The sequence below is a fragment of the Cebus imitator genome, unplaced genomic scaffold (assembly GCF_001604975.1).
Source record: "Cebus imitator isolate Cc_AM_T3 unplaced genomic scaffold, Cebus_imitator-1.0 Scaffold786, whole genome shotgun sequence".
NCBI classification, from domain to species: Eukaryota; Metazoa; Chordata; class Mammalia; order Primates; family Cebidae; genus Cebus; species Cebus imitator.
In genome coordinates, this window is record NW_016108101.1 from 37,699 (window position 1) to 57,254 (window position 19,556).

Sequence of the window (19,556 nt, forward strand, 5' to 3'; positions counted from 1 at the left end):
GGAGACATTCTCAAAAGCCTTAGAATAACGGACAGAGTGAAGAAAGACTAGAAAGTCAAAATTGAAATATAGCCATCCAGTACTTTGGAGCTGTGAAGTTCACCCCAAATTTGGATTTTAAGCACCTGCGTTTCAGTTTTGTAGGCTTACATTCAATTCAAAGATGGAATTCCTTGAAAAAAAAAAAAAAAGGAATTCTGATCTATAAGCCAAGCTTTCCGAAACTGTAGTCTCAGACTAACGCCAGGCCCCAGTGGCTATCACCATAGGAAACTTGTTACTTCTTCCTCCTCATTTAGCACTACATCAAAATATCTTCACATTTATCTTCTAGCCCAAGTCCACGTGTACTGAGGAGTTTTGGCTGCTGCTGAAGCCTATATTACTGGTTCTCAATATTCCCCTCCTTCTCCATCTTATTTGTTTTGGATGAGTTGCCATCAAAAGGATGAGAGTAACTAATAACGAGTTTTATATTGCAAAGCAAAAATATGAAGGTAGTTAAAATAGCCTAACTGGTTACAGTGTGTGTGGGCAAAAAGGAAAAGACAGGGAACGCAGCTGTGCAAAATTCATAAAAACACATTTTGTGTTCCTGAATATCATTTTGTGTGCCTGAATTTAATAATAATTTAGGATTAAGGAAAAGTAATTTCCAATTGCTTACAGCATGGTGAAACATAAGACATTTGACTCCATCCAGATGAAATTGCTTCAAATCACATGAAGGCCATAAGTGTGTTTCTAGGTCAAAGCAAAGTCCATAAAAGCTGGTACTAATTACCTCTCCCTGTCCCCAGCTTCTTCCTTAGTTCTGTTTGATTCTGGTTTCCTCTAGTCATCTGTAGATTCCAAATTGTATAAAAAACATGGGGATTGAGCACTGGTTCCCAGACTTTGAGATTTATTAGACTAAAAAGTGTCAATGCCCTAATGTCATGCAAAACCGTGTTCTGTCTTGTTAATGGCAAAAACCACCATTTGCACTGAGCAGCCTTTCATAAACTAGAGAAAGGATACAACCTCAGAAGAAGGGTAGCCTTTTAGAATGAATACAGTGATACTTGAGAAATACATTACCCACTTTTTTTCTTGATTCTAAGAACAGGAAAAAGCTTCCTCCTCTCTGACCAGTATTTAATCCTGTGTACCAGGGGATGAACAAGACTTTTTTCAGAGACTTTTTCAGACTTTTTCAAAGTCTTTTTCCAAGAATTTTTCCTCTGGAAAAGGACTCACAGCCTTCCTCAAGCATTTAATGAAAGTGGAAATTCTGGTGCAAGAATATAAAAATGTGCTTGACATGATTCTTTCTCTCTTCTTTTTCTTTCTTTTTCTACTGCACTGATAAGAACACCAAAAGGAGGAGAGAGCCTTTCCACACTGGGAAGTGGCAAAAGGGAGAAAACTGAAAAAGACAGGGAAATCTGTGTACATCCTGCCTTAAACAGTCACTGGAATTTAGGAGCTTGTCTCAAATCCAGAAAATAAAAATATATGCACCCACTGATAAATGCGTAAGTCTTTCTGCTTTGAGAATGCAATTGAGGGTAAAAAAAACATGAAAAACATCTTTCGGAGGTGGATTTGAAAAAGCGACTAGAAGGAAAAAAATCAAGAAGAAAGACTTCTAGATGTGGAACACAAACGCTGGGAGTTAGGACCAGTTGTACAGGGGATTAAGAGGTTCATGAATTTAATACAGTAGCCCCCGCTTATTTACAGGGGTTATGTTCCAAGACCACAGTGGTTGCCTGAAAACTTGGATAGTGCTGAACTCTTTAAACACAGTGTTTTCTCCTACACATACACACCTGTGATAAAATTTAATTTATAAATTAGATATTTAAGAGATTAACAATAACAACTAATAAAACAATTATGACAATCTACATACAGTAATAAAAGTTATATGACTGTGATCTCTGTCTCTCAGAATACTTAATTATACATTACTCACCTATTTTCAGACCTTAGTTGACTGTGGGTAACTGAAACCACAGAAAGTAAAACCTCGGATACAGGGTACATTACAGTAAATGTTTATGGAGCATCTACCCTGTGCCCGCTTCTCTCCCCAGCCACTGTTCTAGACACTGGGATTCTAGAATATAGTATCTAGTAAACTAGGAACACAGTGTCAAAAGTACAAAAAACCCAAGTTCTTAAGAGGTTTGTAGCTGACGGAAGAGAGGAGGAGGCAACACAGAAAACACAAAATGAATAAGTAGATTATATAATAAATTATACTTTATATTAGACGAGATAGATTCCAAAGGAGCTAAAAGCTATGCCCCTCTGGCACAGTGACTATTATGAGTTAAAGGCCCTTGAAAAATAGCAGGTGCAAGAATATCACTCTGACTCTCATTCTGTTTCTTAAAAGCAGAAGATTAAATTCGTATGGGAAATAAGTTCTCCCTAAACTAGAATGAAAGTATCATTCATTCTAGTTTCTAGGAAAACTGAGGGAAATCTATGTAAACAAATCCTGTTAAATAAGCCCTTATCCTCCCAGCCACTTCTCTACCCAAGTAAACTACCCAAACCCAAATGCCTTTGCCTTGTTACATTTACATAGTTCACCACTTTCTGTCTAATTCAGCATGTAAGTGTTCCACTCTCACTGCACTTTAGCATCTTCATTTCCAATGAAGGCTCTTGTGCCAGAGAAAACTTATATTAAATAAATTTGTATGCTCGTCTTATATTAATCTGCCTTATGTCAATTTAATTCTCAAGTCCAGCTGGAAAAATCCTAATAAGAGTAGAGGTGGCTGGGTGTGGTGGCTCAAGTCTGTAATCCCAGTACTTTGGGAGGCTGAGGGAGGCAGATCACAAGGTTAGGAGTTCAAGACCAACTAGGCCAACATGGTGAAAACCTGTCTCTACTAAAAATACAAAGAATTAGCTGGGCATGGTGATGTATGCCTGTAATCCCAGCTACTCTGGAGACTGAGGCAGGAGGTTCGCTTGAACCCAGGAGGCGGAGGTTGTGATGAGCAGAGATCATGCTATTGCACTCCAGCCTGGGTGACAGAGGAACACTCCATCTCAAAAAAAAAAAAGAGTAGAGGTAAAATTTTGCCTACACTACAGTTCAAACACATAAAGATTCTATTATATATTTTTATGAGACAGGGTCTCACTCTGTCACCTAGGCTGGAATGCAGTGGTGCAATCATGGCTCACTGCAGCCTCAACCACCAATCCTGTCTCAGCCACCCAAGTAACTGGAACTACGGGTGCATGCCACCACATCCAGCTAACTTATTTTTTGTAGAGACAGGGTCTTACTATGTTGCTTAGTCTTATCTTGAACTCCAGGCCTCAAGCAATCCTCCTGCCTCGATTCCCAAATCTAGATTATAGATGCGAGACACCATCCCCAGCCAAAAACATAAAGATTTTTATTACGACTTGCAAGAAGTAAAGACTGTGTGTTTCTGTTAGCTCTTGCTCCATTAAAACGCACCCATGCACAAATACTTAAAAACATATAATAATAAGCATTTCGGTGTGTCAGTTGAAAATCAACAACTCTAGGCCAAATTACGTGGATGGCTGTACCTTAAGGCATAAGTACAGTTCAGCTTACCTCCTTGGCGCTTCACAGTAGGAACTGGTTACTTCGAAGCACGTTCTTTTTGGGGCCAAGGGTGAAAAGAGCAGCTACCCAAGGGAAAATTTCTCTCATGAAGATGGCAGAGGTGCATAGGAGCATGCAACTATGCAGGCGTATTAAAAGACCCTAACTGACTCATGCCTGCTAACATCACATTGACCAAAGTCATTTTCTTGCCCAAGGCAAAAGGCAAAGTGGTATGGAAATATACCACATCTCTTAGGGAGGAATTGCAGAGTTATTAGGCAAAGGGCTTAGATATGGAAAGAAATCAAGAATTTACTAAACTTACAAATTAACCTATATCTTGAGGAAGAGAAAAACAGCCCCTGATAGCCAGAACTGGTCTGACATTAACAGCTAGGACTTGGAGCTGCTGGGAGCTGGCCTGGCTCACAGCAAAGCTCTGGTCAACTCCCATTGGATATAAGCAGTCTCAAAAAACACCAACAGACAAGGACACTTTGTGGCCATTATAACTTGAAATTAAAAACAATACAATTCTTAGTCATAGTGAATAAAACAAAAAAAAAATAGCGTCAAATAACAAAAGTAACCAAACAACCCCTCCTTTCTAATATGACTACTCCTTTCTTACCAGTTGTAGTGATAATCCTGCTTTATCCTCTGTTTGTTTGTTTTTCAGACAGAATCTCACTCTGTCACCCAAGCCAGAGTGCAATGACACGATCTAGGCTCACTGCAACTTCCTGGGTTCAAGCAATCTAGGCTCACCCACCTCCTGGGTTCAAGCAATTCTTGTGCCTCAGCCTCCCAAGTAGCTGGAATTACAGGCATGTGCCACCACACCTAGCTAATGTTTGTATTTTTAGTAGAGACGGAGTTTCACCATACAGGCTCAAACTCCTGAGCTCATGTGTCTGCCTGCCTCCACCTCCCAAAGTGCTGGGATTATAGGTGTGAGACACCACACCCAGCCTATCCTCTCATTATCTAGATAAAAATTATTAGGATATACAATCACAAAAATTAGAGAGTCAGCTAATAGTTCACCATAGCATTTTGTCTTCCTCATTGCAACAAACCAACAAATCTAATTTTGCTTGTCTACAAGTATGTCTCTGGTGGTCTCTGTCAGGAGTTCACCAACAGTCTTGAATTCTGAAACATTAAATATCACAGATACACAGGCAGCTAACTTTTATGTAACACCCCTCCCTTTTGTCCACCAAAAAACCAGATTAAGAGGAGGTATGTTTAAAAGTGGAAGACAATAGAGCCTCTGATAAACCACATAAATTTAAAAAAGATGTTTTTAAGTTGAAAAGTTTTTGCTTATAGCATAAGCATAACCAATTTTTTGTGTTTCTTTGTTTAGGTATGGGATATTTAGATATGGACCAAATGGCAGTTTAGCAGATTTAGCAGTTTTTTTGTGTGTGTGATTTTTGTATAACATAAATTTTAATCGTCCTGTGGGCTTCATTATTTAGGAATAACATGGCATATGTAACCAATTCCTTTCTGTCTGTCTCTCTGCCTCTCTCTCTTTCTCTCTCTCTCTCTCTCTCTCTCTCTCTCTCTCTCTTTTAAATGCATTGAGGGTGGGGTTGTGGAGTCTGGGTATATTGCCCAGGTCGGTCTCAAGCTCCTGGGCTCAAGTGATCCGCCAGTCTCAGCCTTCCAAAGTGCCGGAATTACAGGTGTGAGCCACTGTGCCGGGCCCAATTCCTTATGATTACACATTTATGATGAAAACTGCCAAAACAGGGAAACCAAAACTAAGAAGGCAGTGAAGACAGTGATGGTTCTTAACTGGGGAGACCCAAGGCACTTGCAAAACGACCACTGAAATCAATCCCCTAAAGATCCCAATTTAACTGGGTCTGGGGCAGAGCAGGAGACTAGGGAACAGTGAGAAATCTCCCCAGTTGTATGTAATTTACAATCACCGGATCACAGCGAGATAAGGAGAAAGGCCAGCCGCCATTGAGGGGTTAAGCAAAAAAATCAGAGAATCGGAAATCAGTTTTCAGCTAAAACTAAGTGCTGGGGATCTGGAGCAGCGGTTGGTACACCTCTGCCTGCACGGAGCGAGCAGAGCTTACTGTAATTTTTCAATCCCTTATAAAATGAGATCAGAATTCATGTTACCGACAGAAGGTTGTTAGTGCCAGCACACGTTAGTGTTCTAATACGTACTGAAGAATAAAAAAAATCACCTCATTCTCACTGAGTATATACAACGAGTGACATATACCAGACAATTACCTCACTCAAGAGGAACCAAAAGCCTGATTAGCAGAGAAAGCTGAGCGACGAGGATGGGATTCGAACCCACGCATGCAGAGCACAATGGATTAGCAGTCCATCGCCTTAACCACTCGGCCACCTCGCCACATGTTTGGGATACTCCTGATATATAATGTTTCTTTACTCAACAGTTGAATTTGGCAATTACTATTGTTTCACTAAATGTTTTTGGTGATGGAAATGATGGATAAATGGCCTTCTTACAATCATAAAGGAAGAAAAACTAAAGAGAAGACGGGAGAGAGGAATGGACTTGAATAAAGATGACAAAGTATACTTTTTAAGGAGAAAATAAGAAAAATTAAAAAGGAAGAATGGAATTAGTGACTGTTCCTGTTTGTAAAATCAAATTAGATTTTGTCTTTTCTGTTGGGTCATGTATATGAACACCATCACTAAATCAGTTATGTCGATTGTTGCATCCCTGGACACTCCTCAGTAGGATTCTCAGAAGGATGCCTGCCATACAATGTCATCTAAGACAACCATCACCATTCCTAGAAGCCCAAGTGGGTGACTGGTAAAGTGGTGAAGTGATGGGTTACAGTCAAACTGTGAGTGGTTCTCAATGTCAGACCCTAGATTTTGGATTGTATCTTAAAGAATTGTGGGGCCATTTGGAGGATTTTGGTTTTGTTTTGCTTATTTTGTACAAAGAAACGTGACAAAAATTATACTTAGTTTTATCATTTTTATCTTTTTTTATTTAAATTCTAAATTTAAAAAAATAAATTTCTTTTTATAGAGACAAGGGCTCACTATGTCAGTATGTTGCCCAGGCTGGCCTCAAACTCCTGGGCTCAAGCAATCCACCCACCTTGGTTTACCCAAAGTGCTGGGATTATAGGCATTAGCCACCGTGCCCAACCTTTCCTTGGTTGTTTCTGTCTCATTTCATCACAATCAGAAAAGTCAGTCTGATGCTAATGTTCTGTGAGATTAGGTACAGCAGAAGAACCCCATGATCTAGCAGTGACTGCGTGGCCAGTTCCTGACAATATGCAGGCCTAGTGAATAGGGTCAGCTCAGTTCCTGAATACCAGGGGCTGCTTTTCCACCTACACCCAATAAAATTACAAAAACAATAATATTGTGCATGTGTGTGTTTTGACATGATGTGGCATAAAAAAAATAAGTCCAGGCACAATGGCTCACACCTGTCAACCCAGCACTTTGGGAGCCTGATGCTGGAGGATGCTTAGGCAACATGACGAGACTCCGGCTCCGCAAAATACACAAAACTGGCTGGTGCCTGGAAGGCTGCGGTGGGAGGATCAGCTGAGCCTGGGAAGGGGAGGCTGCATCAAGCCATAATCGCACTACTGCACTCCAGCCTGGGTAACAGAATGACAGAGTACGACCCTGTCTCAAAAGCAAAGCAAAGAAAAGAAATTAAGAATATGATCGGGATGAAAACTGTATACTCTAAGGACGTACCAAGGGATGACCTAATAAATATTAAACATAGTAAGTCTCAAATCAGCATCAAAACATAGCAGGCCAAGAAATGTATGAACTTTTATTTTTTAAAGCTTCAGTTTGCTACAAATTCTAAAGTGTTCTGAAAAGAAAAAATATTGCTTGGTCTTGATGGTGTTCGGATTAGGAATTATAAAGCGCTATAAACAAATCTGGACCTGAAAGCTTCATTAGTTCTTTGCTTCATTTGATCTTTTGATGAATATTTTTTGAGCATCTCCTATGTTCCAGGCATTGTTCTAAGAACAGATGTATATACTACACACAAAATTCCCTGTCCTGGTGAAACCTAATTATGTTGAAATAAGCAATAAACAATTTATAAAGCAAAATACAGGCCGAGCACAGTGGCTCACACCTACAATCATGGCACTTTGGAAAGCCGAGGTAGGCAAATCCCTCAAACTCAGGAGTTCAAGACCAGCCTAGGCAGGATGGTGATACCTCATCTCTACAAAAAATACCAAAATTTGCTCAGTGTGGTGGCACATATCTATAGTCCCAGCTACTTAGGAGGCTGAGACAGGAGGATCACTTGAACCTGGGAGGTTGAGGTTCAGTGAGCCAAGACTGTGCCACTGCACTCCAGCCTGGGTGAAAAAGTGGGAACTAGTCTCACAAAAAAAAAAAAAAAAAAAAGGAAAAAAGAAAAGAAAGAAAGAAAAGCAAAATAAAATGCACAGTATGTCAGAGGATGCTAAATGCATAGGAGTGGTGGCAAGTTAACTAAGGTGGTCAGGGAAAAATTAGCTCAGTGGTTCTCCATGTTGCACATTTGAATCCATGAGGAACTTTTTTTTTTCTTTCTTTCCTTACATGAATACCAATATGAGGAACTTTTGAGAAGTATTCATGTCACGGCTTTATCCCTATACATTCTAATTCACTTGTTCAGACATGATATTAGAAGACAGTAGCAGTCAAGCGCTTCAATACTGGCTTAATTATAAAGGAAGATACACAAAGGAAAACTAATTTTTTTTTCCTTTTTTTTTTTTTTTTTTTTAAAATTTTTTTTTTTTTTTTTGTTTTTTTTTTTTTTTTTTAAAGACAGGGTTTCACCATGTTGGCCAGGCTGGTCTTGAACTCCTGACCTCCGGTGATCCACCTGCCTCGGCCTCCCAAAGTGCTGAGATTATAGGCGTGAGCCACCATGCCCAGCCAGGAAAACCAATTTTTAAAAACTGAGGCCAAGAGATAATTTTCCCAATTGAAAGGTACCAGGAATTGCTCCCAATACAGCACTTCCTAACCAAGCAAAAGAAGGTGTCTGCAAAGTATCAGTCATAGCAATAGACCAGCTCCAGTTAGGGCTTATTCTGCCATGAGGTCTCTGGAGTGTTTAACAGCATGTTGGTCACACTTCTTGTGTATTCTCTTCCCTGTGAATGTCGGCTGGATTTAGTGACCTGCTCGTAATATATAGAATATAGAAAATGTGATAGGATATTACTTTCATGATATCTCATGTGAGATATGTGTCTATTGTTTTAAGCTGCCAATTTGGGGGCAATTTGTTATACAAGAAATAACTAATACATTCAGGAAGACCTGTTCGGCCATAGAGCAGTGGATCCTATGGCTGGGAGGGAGCATATTGAGAAGGTAAAAATGCAAGACATCACAAATTTGCCAAATCTGAGTTCAGATGCTAATCATTACATCATAGAGCCTTTCCGTAAGATTCTCCTATTGCAGTTTGTGTATAAGTCTGAGGTAAATCTATATATTATGTTCTTGGAAAAAAAAGTTATAACTGATAGATTAAATCTAAAGAGCATAAAAATGCCTACTATTTGTTAATAGAAGTCATCATAGGCTAAATAATGATCCCCAAAATGGGTCCATAACCAATCCCCAGAACCTGTGAATATGTTAACTTATGTTACCTTAAGTGGTCAAAGGAATTTTGCAGATTGGATTTCATTGAGGATTTTGAGATGGGGAGATTATCTTGGATTATCTAAGTGGGTCCAATGTAATCAAGAGGGTCCTTATAAAAGGAAGGCCGGAGGTTCAATCAGTAGTAGAAAATGTAACTATAGAACAAGAAGTGTTACAAGGAAGGGGCCACCAGAAGCTGAAAAATCGAGGAAAATGAATTATCTCATGATGTTTCCAGAAGATACATAGCCCTGATAATACTTTTATTATAAACTTCTGATATCCAAAACTGCAAAAAAATTTAATTTGCATTGTCTTAGCCTGGGATGGTGGTGCACACCTGTAGTCCCTGCTACTTGGGAGGCTGACAGAGGACGATGACTTGCCTCCAAGAGTTTGAGGCTGCAATGAGCTATGATTGCGCCACTATGCCATCATATCCAGCCTGAGTGATAGTGTGAGACTCTATCTTGAAAAAATAAATAAAACAAATAAAAACGAAAAATAAATTCACATTGTCTTGAACCACCAAGTTTGCGGTAAGTGTTACCGCAGCAATAGGAAGCTAATTCAGAGCTGCTAAGACAGTGCCGTGAATAAGGGTTAAATAGAAGAAAAAGTTTACAGGGCTTTTTCAGGGACAATTTTTAGAGGCCAGAGGAGTTCATGGGACTCTTCTTTTGCTGTTATTGAGAACACTGGAGGATATGTTTTGAACTGTAGGGAGAGTCGACAGAAGGAATTTAGAGTCCCATCAACAGTCGGGAGTCCGGAGTGTTAACCATTATACCATGGTACTTTGTATAACAAAGGTTCTAGGGAAGATGTGTACACTGTTGCATCTGGTCAGTTAATCTTTAAAACAGGCATAGATTCAATATAAGGAACACTAATAGAGGGTTTCCCATAGGGAGAAAAATGCAGATTCCTGGATGACTCCATTTGTGGTTTGCATGTTTTCATGTCTGAGTCCCGTTAGCATATGGAGAATTCAGAGTAAGCTCTGAAGAAGAAAAAACTCACAGGTAGGGCCTGTTACACATGAACTTTTACTCACCCCAGCAGATAATTAACTTACAGGAATCTAACTGACTTCAGGCTCCAGCAAAGCAAAGCAAAGCTTTCAAAAAAAGAACTTCTAGGGATACATGAGGGTGATGGGCAGGGGACAACTTTCAGCAGCCAGAGGAAAGAGCAAGAAGCTAGATGTTGCTCCAGAAAAGAGCAAGTCCAAGTCTGAGAGAGTATCTATTCATGCCAAAGTGCACTTGTCCATTTGGGTAAACTCAAGAGCAAGATTACCAAAACTGACAGGTCCTCTGAGATTTGAAGCCTAGGTGCTAGACGTTAAGTCACTAAGACATGGAAGTTGAATCTCTATTGAAAGACTAATGTGTACTTTTAACATACTGGTTCATCTTTCAAATAATATGGACAATACATTAGCTTAAGGAGTTTGGATGGAGTCCCAACTGAGTACACGCAGCAGAGGCTCTAAGATGTGTACAGCTGTACCACTGTGCAGTCCAAACATTTTAAGGACAGTGTTACAGCTTAGAAGCAGATGGAATGCTTTAAATAGGCTCTAGAAAAGAAAGAAGCAGATTGAGGGCTGCAAAATATAAACTCTTCATCACCAGGGCCAAGATTCTAACTCACCAGAATCTAAAAAACTCTGGGCAAAAAAGCAAAAAGAGACATCAAGTAAAAGAGGACTACGGCTAAAATTTCAGAGGTCAGTAGGTAGAGACAGTTTTCTTCAGGGCAGGGCGCCATGCTGATTGGCGGGAAGTAATTGGCAGTGCTTGCAGCCATGTGGGTACACCTCGAAGGTGGGCTAATGATTTAGGAGAAATTGGAGAAAAATTGACCAAGACATTGCCAAAGTCCCAAAGAGATTTGGACTCAAATTCCTGGATTCATCCAGAGTGGTGACCAATATACTATGGGATCCTTACACAAGGCGGTTGCTGAGACAATTCTTATGTAAATCCTTGCATTTTGAGGGGCCTCCATAGAAGAAAACATTTGCAGGAGGGGCCTCTGACACCTAAACCATTAAGCACCCCGAGCACGCAAATACCTGGCGTATCTGACTGCCTTTGGAAACTCAGGGAAGAGTGGGTGTTAAGAGAAAAAAACCAAGATTGTGCAAGGACACGATACTACTCAGAAGCCAGAAATGAGAATCAGGAGTTACATGACACTTGCTAATCAGGAGAGGAAAGCACAAATGAGAAGGTAAATCCACCAGGATGTGTTGATGATTTAAGAGAAGCAAAAAGGACAACAGAATCACCAATACCAAAGTAGGTCCCACCAAGATTTGAACTCAGATCACTGGATTCAAAGTTCAAAATGCTAACCATTACACCATGGGGCTGGGCCACCTACTACTCCTAATTTCATGAATATCTATACATATTGATTATAGAGCATGTCATCTATTTGATGCAATATTCTATTGATATTTATTTAATTAACACTATCTGCATCCCGAATAGCAGAGGCTCCAAGATAGTCACGTGCACGTGCACTACAAACATACCTGGACCAAGTCCATCTTAGAAACTGATAAAACTTAAACCCATTTGAGTACTGTTCAAAAAAGGAAAGAACTGAGGTCTGAAAGGTGAAAGATGTGTCCTTTAACTTGGTATGATAATCTAAATCTGGGGAACTTGTGTCCAGCAGGAGAGGAGGGGCAAGAGAGGTCAGATGTGAAATGTCAGGTGAAAGATAAGAGGATGCTGTTCTGCAGGAAAGCATCGGGCTTCCAACTGGGATGGGATGTTAAGGTGCTTAAGTGTTCAGGTGTACGCTCCTCGGTGTACAATGGTAATTTGAGAGAAGGGAAGAGCACTAAAATAACAGCAGGTCCCACCGAGATTTGAACTCGGATCACTGGATTCAAAGTCCAGAGTGCTAACCATTACACCATGGGGCCAACAACACACTGATCTCCTGGCAGATTTTTGATAGTTTCAATGTAGTTCGTGGCATTGGTCCAATGAAAGTGCTGTTTACTTGGGCGTCTCAAAATAGGTGTGAATTGCCAGATTCCAACAAAGCAACAAAACTTGCTCTGGCAGGTGGAAAGCAAGAACAGAACTCACCTTTCCAAAATCCTGTTCTGATATTCCCACAATCCTGTTCTGATATTCCCACAGAGATGATGAATAGAAACGTTTCCTTGATTAGTCACAACAGTGCATTTGCTGAACTTTTTGGTCACGATACGTTTTTCTACTTACGGATTTATGAAAGAAAATACCAAAACTTAGAAATATCTTAAGACATGTATGAAACAGTTTTGGAGATTCTCTATCTGATGTTTCTTCTCTGCAATTCTGGCCTCAGAAAGTACAATGATAGGAGGGGAACCAGAAAGGATCTGTTTGAGATACTGATTCCATAAGTTAAAGGCAAGCACGGTTTCAGAAGTCAGACATGAGCTGGATTTCAGATAGGAAGACAGTATTTCAGGAAGACTTAAAGGCAAAACAGCTTGACCGTTTTTCCATCATTTTTATAGCAGTGTCAGAAGTTACTAGTATTTTCAAGTTACTAATTTTCAAGTTACTTTCCCATGTAACCCTTCAAAATTTTTTCTGCCTTGTTACATGAAAGGACTAAAACTACTTGCTTCCACTTTTATGGAGAAAGATAAAGCAGAAAAATAAAAAGCACTACTCCATGTTATTCTGTGTGATTGCACAGGCAGTGCACCGGATTTCCTCTATCTGAAAAGAAAAGAGCCCACCGTAGTCGGCAGGATTCGAACCTGCGCGGGGAAACCCCAATGGATTTCAAGTCCATCGCCTTAACCACTCGGCCACGACTACGTGCCTCCTGTAAGACTCTGGATATATTCCCATGAGGAATATATGTGTTTTTTTTTTTTTTTTACAGATATCTTTATATTCGTTCATTTTGACAACGTAAAAACAGTTCTGGAACGTCCCTCATCCTGGTTAAAAAACAAAAATTCTGAAGATTTAGATATTGGCTAAAAGAAATATTGCAAACTGCAAGCTTTGTCTGATGTAGAAAGTAGGAAAGACTTCACTATGGGGCGCATGCCAACCCCTAAATAGTCTCCATAGTTCTACAAAACAAATTAGTAGAATTTACAGTTACTGAAAGCTGCAAATTTGCGTTTCTACCTGGATACCTTGGGGAGTCTTAATACGAGTCAGGTCCGCTAACGTTTAGCTCACCTCATTTAAAACTCTCCTTTCTTTTTTGGAGATCTTATTTCTTCTCCTGGTAAAAAGGTACAGACACACCTAGCAGAGGATGGTTTCGATCCATCGACCTCTGGGTTATGGGCCCAGCACGCTTCCGCTGCGCCACTCTGCTGACACAGAAGGAACCTTATCAAGCATGTATTACAGGCTACAATTTTTGGCATCTTCCTAATTCTAAATAATTCATTGTTTGTCAAATTTATCCCGAAAAATGAGAAGTGCACACTGACCATCCATACCGGGCTGCACGCCACTTTCAAACACCAGAGGTTTAGAAATCTCCCTCGAAAAATTCGAATCAGCTGAAACTGAAGTTCGCTCGAGTTCGGACGGGAGTGTGTTTCGAGTTACTAGAAAACCAGGCGCAGGCTAATTGGCGTAATGTATAAAGGTGAAGTCATAAATCCCTGTATAAATTTCAGCCATTCCTGGATACCAGAGGGAGTCATTATTATTTCCAAACATTGTTTACTTGCAATTCTCATCGGAAATGTTCTGTATAAAAACGTCAGCCGCCTTGTGCAAGAACCGATCTTAAGTCTTCCGCGCGGCAGGAAAGAATTCTACCAAAGAACCAGCATTACCAGACGCTGCTAAGGCGGTTTGTTTCGTTTTTCACATCTACCATCATATCGTCCTTATTAAGTAAAAAAGTGAGAATGTATGTTCTCTATCTATAATGTTTTTTAAATCCAATCAAATATTATGTCTAAATATTCTGAGTAAACGTTTCAACAGAGAAATAAGTAAATAAGTAAAAATATTGCAGTGGTTCACGCCTGTAATCCCAGCACTTCGGGAGGCCGAGGCGAGCTGATCACTTGACGTCAGAAGTTCGAGACCAGCCTGGCCAACGTGATGAAACCCCAGCTCTACTAAAAACATAAAAATTAGCCGGGAGTGGTGACGTACGCCTGTCATCCCAGCTACTGGGAAGGCTGAGGCAGAAGAATCGCTTGAACCTGGGGGGCAGAGGTTGCAGTGAGCCGAGATCGCGCCACTGCACTCCAGCCTGGTGACAGAGACCTTCTCTCAAAACAAACAAACAAATTCTCAGAACATTTGAACATAGACGTAAGCAGAAAGACTGCTGATACGAGACCCTTGGAGACTTTCAAAGTGAAAAAGACACTCACGCCTGTAAACCTGGCATTTTGGAAGGCCGAGGCGGATGGATAGTTGAGATCAGGAATTCGAGACCAGCCTGGCCAAAATGGTGAAACCCTGTCTCTATTAAAAATGCAAAAATGGCTGGGCGCGGTGGCTCACGCCTGTCATCCCAGCACTTTGGGAGCCCGAGGCGGGCAGATCATGAGGTCAAGAGATCGCGACCATCCTGGCCAATATGGTGAAACTCTGTCTCTACTAAAAATACAAAAAAATTAGCTGGGCATGGTGGCCCGCGCCTGTAGTCCCAGCTACTCAGGAGGCTGAGACAGGAGAATTGATTGAACCGGGAGGCGGAGGTTGCAGTGAGCCATGGACGCCCCACTGCACTCCAGCCTGGAGCCTAGTGACAGAGTGAGACTCTGTCTCAAAAAAAAATACAAAAATTAGCCGGGTGTGGTGGCACGTGCCTATAATCCCAATTACTTGGCAGGCCGAAGCAGGAGAATCGTTGAACCCTGGAGGAGGAGGTTGCAGTGAGCCGAGATGGCCCATTAAATGAAACCCAGCCTGGGTGACAAAGAAAAAGAAAGAAAGGAAGGGAAGGGGAGGGGAGGAGAGGAGAGGGAGGGAGAGAGAAAAATAAAGAGGAAGGGAGGGAGGAAGGGAGGGAGGGAGGGAATAGTAAAGATATGTTGATGAAAATAGTGGAATAGTAAAGTCATGTTAATATAGACAGTAAACTAGGCACTCCCCACACTTTGGGTGGGCAAGGCAGGAGGATCCCTTGAGGCCAGGAGTTCAAGATCAACCTGATCAATTGCCCAAGGTTATTTTTAAAGGTGACTTCTACATGTTGCTCTGCATCATGTTGCAAAATCCCAACAATTACAACTGAACTATTCAATGCATCTTTCCTGATACAGAGTAATCTAAGTTTTATCTGTCATCTATGAAAACAAACAAAACTACATCTCCCTAGACTGTAGATCAGTATATGTGTTCTTTTCCCTGTCCTCTCACTCTTTTTTAAAATCATAGGTAACTCTCTTAATAGTCCAAAACCCTGCTTTGGTGTAAATAGTCTGTGATTTCCCCCCTAAATCCCACATTCTACGCTCTTGGCACTCACATTATCAGTCAGAGGCCATCCTGATTATATCAAGGTACTATATATCTTGGTCAAGTATACACTTATCCTTGCAAATTTCATCCTTTATCTTTTTTTTTTTTTTGAGACGGAGACTCACTCTGTCACCCAGGCTCTATTATACATAATGAATTTATTTAGCCAATTCTCTCCCATTAGTCTTCTGAGTTTCTTATTATTTTTCACTTCTGTAAGTGAATTATGCTGCTACTATTTCTCTCTGACCAAACCGAGGGTCAGGCTGCTTATTCTTGGGGCCCAATAACGAGATGCAAATGAACTAGAAAGAAGGGAGTTTCTTTTTCTTTTCGTTTTGTTTTTTTCCTGAGACTGAGTCTTGCTCTGTCACCCAGGCTGGAGTGCAGTGGCATGATCTCCGTTCACTGCAACTTCCACCTCCCGGGTTCAAGTGATTCTTGTGTCTCAGCATCCTGAGTAATGTAATCTCAGTTACTCCAAGATTACAGGCGCATACCACTATGCCTGGCTAATTTTTGTATTTTTAGTAGAGACAGGGTTTCACCATGTTGGCCAGGCTGGTCTTGAACTCCTGACCTCAGGTGATCTGACTGCCTTGACTTCCCCAAGTGATGGGATTACAGGCGTGAGCCACAAGCCCAGCCAGGAGTTTATTTCTGTAACTGGGTAGGGAGAAGGCCTGGAAATTATGGCCCAACCAACTCAAAATCACAGTTTTCCAGGGCTTATACACCTTCTAAGCTTTATGTCTACATGTAAGTGTGCATGCATTTAAAGACCTACTTGTGGTGTGCCTTGGTTATATTCCAGCCTTTGTATCAGGGCACTGGCTTTTTTTTAGCTTTTAATATTTAACTTAACCACTCATTCGGTACTGAAAGAGTTGTAATGGAGGCCTGCCTGTTCAGCCATTAGGGAGACCTGGCCTGCCGCACTATTTCTGCTGTGTCAAACGAAAAAGATTCTCTCCTTGACCAAACTCTCTAGTCAGGCTCCTCTGTACATTCTTCTCAACTAAGCCTCAACCTTGACCTTAACAGACTAAAGACACTAACATAGTTTTTAACAGCTCAAGACCACATCCCTAAGGTGACACTAGTCCCCCTTAAAATGCCTGCCTGAGAAAACTCAAGACTGCCTAAAAAATGCACTGTGGCTCCAAACAACACGTGAAGATAGAGCCCCTGCCTCCCATTTCTGAGGGAAGGTAGGAGCTTAACTTCTGTAAGCACCAGTTAGCAAACCCAGATGGGGTTCATATGAACAAATGTCCTCTTTCTGATTTCTGTAATTTTTCATTTCCCTGACTCCACTGAGCCCTGCTCACTCCCTTTTCTGTTCCTTCATTCTCCCTTTAAAGTGCCCAGTCACGCCGGGCGCGATGGCTCACACCTGTAATTCCCGCACTTTGGAAGGCGGAGGCAGGCAGATTGCCTGAGCTCAAAAGTTCTCAATCGGCCTAAGCAACACGGTAAAACACATCTCTATTAAAATACAAAAATAAAATTAGTGAGGCGTGGCGGCGTGCACCTGTAGTCCCAGCCACTCAGGAGTCTGAGACAGGAGAATTGCTTGAACCCGGGAGTCGGAGATTGCAGTGAGCCCACAGATAGAGCCACAAATTTAAGTTGAGTTCAGTTCATGCTCTACTCTTCTTTACTGCAATACTGTATTGATTAAATATCTGTACTCGGCTCAGGGATCTCAGGATCAAGTGGCATCTTTTGATCTGCTGAAAAGCTGAATCTGAGAAATGCCTCAAATACCAAAGTTTTTTGTTTGTTTGTTTTATGAAGGAGTTTCATTTTTGTTGCCCAGATTGGAGTGCAATGGTGCAATCTCGGCTCACTGCGACCTCCACCTCCCAGGTTTAAGCAATACTCCTGCCTCAGCCTCCTAGGTAGCTGGGATTACTGGCGCCCACCACCACACCCAGCAAATTTTTGTATTTTGTATTTTTAGTAGAGACAGGGTTTCATCATGTTGGCCAGGTTGGCCTCTAACCCCTGAGCTCAGGTCATCCACCAGCCTCAGCCTCCTAAAGTGTTGGGATTACAGGTGTGAGCCACCGCACTGACCCAGTTTTTAAGTTTCACAATAGTGATGTTATGTATAAGAACAGCTAGGGAAGTTATAAATTTTTTTTTTTTTGAGACATTCCGAGTAGCTGGAATTACAGGCGCCTGCTACCATGCCTGGCTAATTTTTTTGTATTTTTAGTAGAAACGGGGTGTCATCATGTTGGCCAGGTTGGTCTCAAACCCCTGACCTCAGGTGATCCACCCGCCTTGGTCTCCCAAAATGAAGGGATTAGAGCCATGAGCCACTGTGCCCTGCCAGGAAGTTATGTATCTTGCAACTCCCCCAGTTAGTGACTATGGGGGAGGTAAGCAACTTACAGAAAAACAAGCTAAGCAGTGGCAGGTGATTGTTTTATGATATTCTTTAGCAAAGTTCAGGACCCTACCATAATTCTTACCTGTTCTTGTGACTGCAGCTTCAATCTCCCCAAAAGAAGGTGAGGTCAGTTTTCCTTGCCTCAAAGTTTAACTGTAAACTGAATTCCTCTTGTAGTTCTCTTGGCCTCTGCACTAGAATAACCAAAAAACCAATTTAGCCTGTGAGGTGAGAAGCAAGATGGAGTCAGTCATGTTAGATTTCTGTCATTACTTATAATTCTGCCAAGGTGGTTTCAGTGCGAGCAAATGAATTTCTGTATTTTAAGCCTCCCAGCCTATGGTATTTGTTATGGCAACTGTAGCAAACTAATACAATTAATAACAGTGAAATCTGGAGCAAGAAAATAATTTCTGTGCAATACCAGTATAGAACTTTAACACAACTCTAATTAGACACCTTTTAGGAATACAGTAAAATAGAAAATACTTGCATGTTTAAAAAAAAAATAAAAAAATAAATGACAAGTTGGCAGGCGTGGTTGCTCATGCCTGTAATCCCAGCACTTTGGGAGGCCGAGGCAGGCAGCTCACCTGAGGCCAGGAGTTCGAAACCAGTCTGACCAACATAGCGAAACCCCGTCTCTACTAAAAATATAAAAATTAGCCAGGCGTGGTGGCACATGCCTGTAATCCCAGCTACTTGAGAGGCTGAGGCAGGAGGATTGTTTGAACCTGGGAGGTGGAGGCTGAAGTGAGCCAAGATCATGCCAATGCACCACAGCCTGGGCAGCAGAGTGAGATTCTGTCTCAAAACAAAAGCAAAAACAAAACAAAAGATTCATGTCAGTATCCCTGGCAAGAGATAAAAGATGGAAGCAAAAAGGCCATTGTAATAATGGAGAGAAGTAGAGAGATGGGATATGACATACAAGGAGGTAAAACTCAGCACAACTTAGGATTCCACTGAGAAGCGAAGAAGAGGTGTTGTCCAGGATGTTTCCAAGTTCCTGACTCCAGGTCGAATGGGGACGAAGCTGAGAAGAAGGCATGAAGTGTTTGTTGCAGGCAGATAAGCAAAGGAAGAGTCATGAAGCAAAGAGGTCAGGGGATAAGCATGGAAAAAGCGCCAACGTTTAGGGGTTTACCTGGAGAAAAAGGTATCTGATGCCAGAGCAGAGCATTTAATTTCACTTTAAAGAGGGGCCAAAGAGAGACTGTCCACGAGGGGAATTCTTCATTTGAGAGTCCTAACAGCAAGCCAAGGGCAAAAGAGATAGTGAATGCAGATAACAGACGGTGTCCTTCCTGTCTTTTACGGAGTTTTGCTCTTGTTACCCAGGCTGGAGTGCAATGGCGCGATCTCGGCTCACCGCAACCTCCGCCTCCCGGGTTCAGGCAATTCTCCTGCC

At 41.4% G+C, this 19,556-nt stretch overlaps 4 non-coding genes across 4 annotated transcripts; all 4 read right to left on the reverse strand.

Annotated features, from left to right (window-relative positions):
• Nucleotides 1-5,902: 5,902 nt before the first annotated feature.
• Nucleotides 5,903-5,984, reverse strand: TRNAS-GCU. Its single transcript has one exon. It is a non-coding gene; the product is annotated as a tRNA-Ser (tRNA).
• A 6,153-nt stretch (nucleotides 5,985-12,137) lies between these two features.
• Nucleotides 12,138-12,209, reverse strand: TRNAQ-UUG. Its single transcript has one exon. It is a non-coding gene; the product is annotated as a tRNA-Gln (tRNA).
• An 816-nt stretch (nucleotides 12,210-13,025) lies between these two features.
• Nucleotides 13,026-13,107, reverse strand: TRNAS-UGA. The gene has a single exon. It is a non-coding gene; the product is annotated as a tRNA-Ser (tRNA).
• A 445-nt stretch (nucleotides 13,108-13,552) lies between these two features.
• Nucleotides 13,553-13,624, reverse strand: TRNAM-CAU. The gene has a single exon. It is a non-coding gene; the product is annotated as a tRNA-Met (tRNA).
• Nucleotides 13,625-19,556: the final 5,932 nt, after the last annotated feature.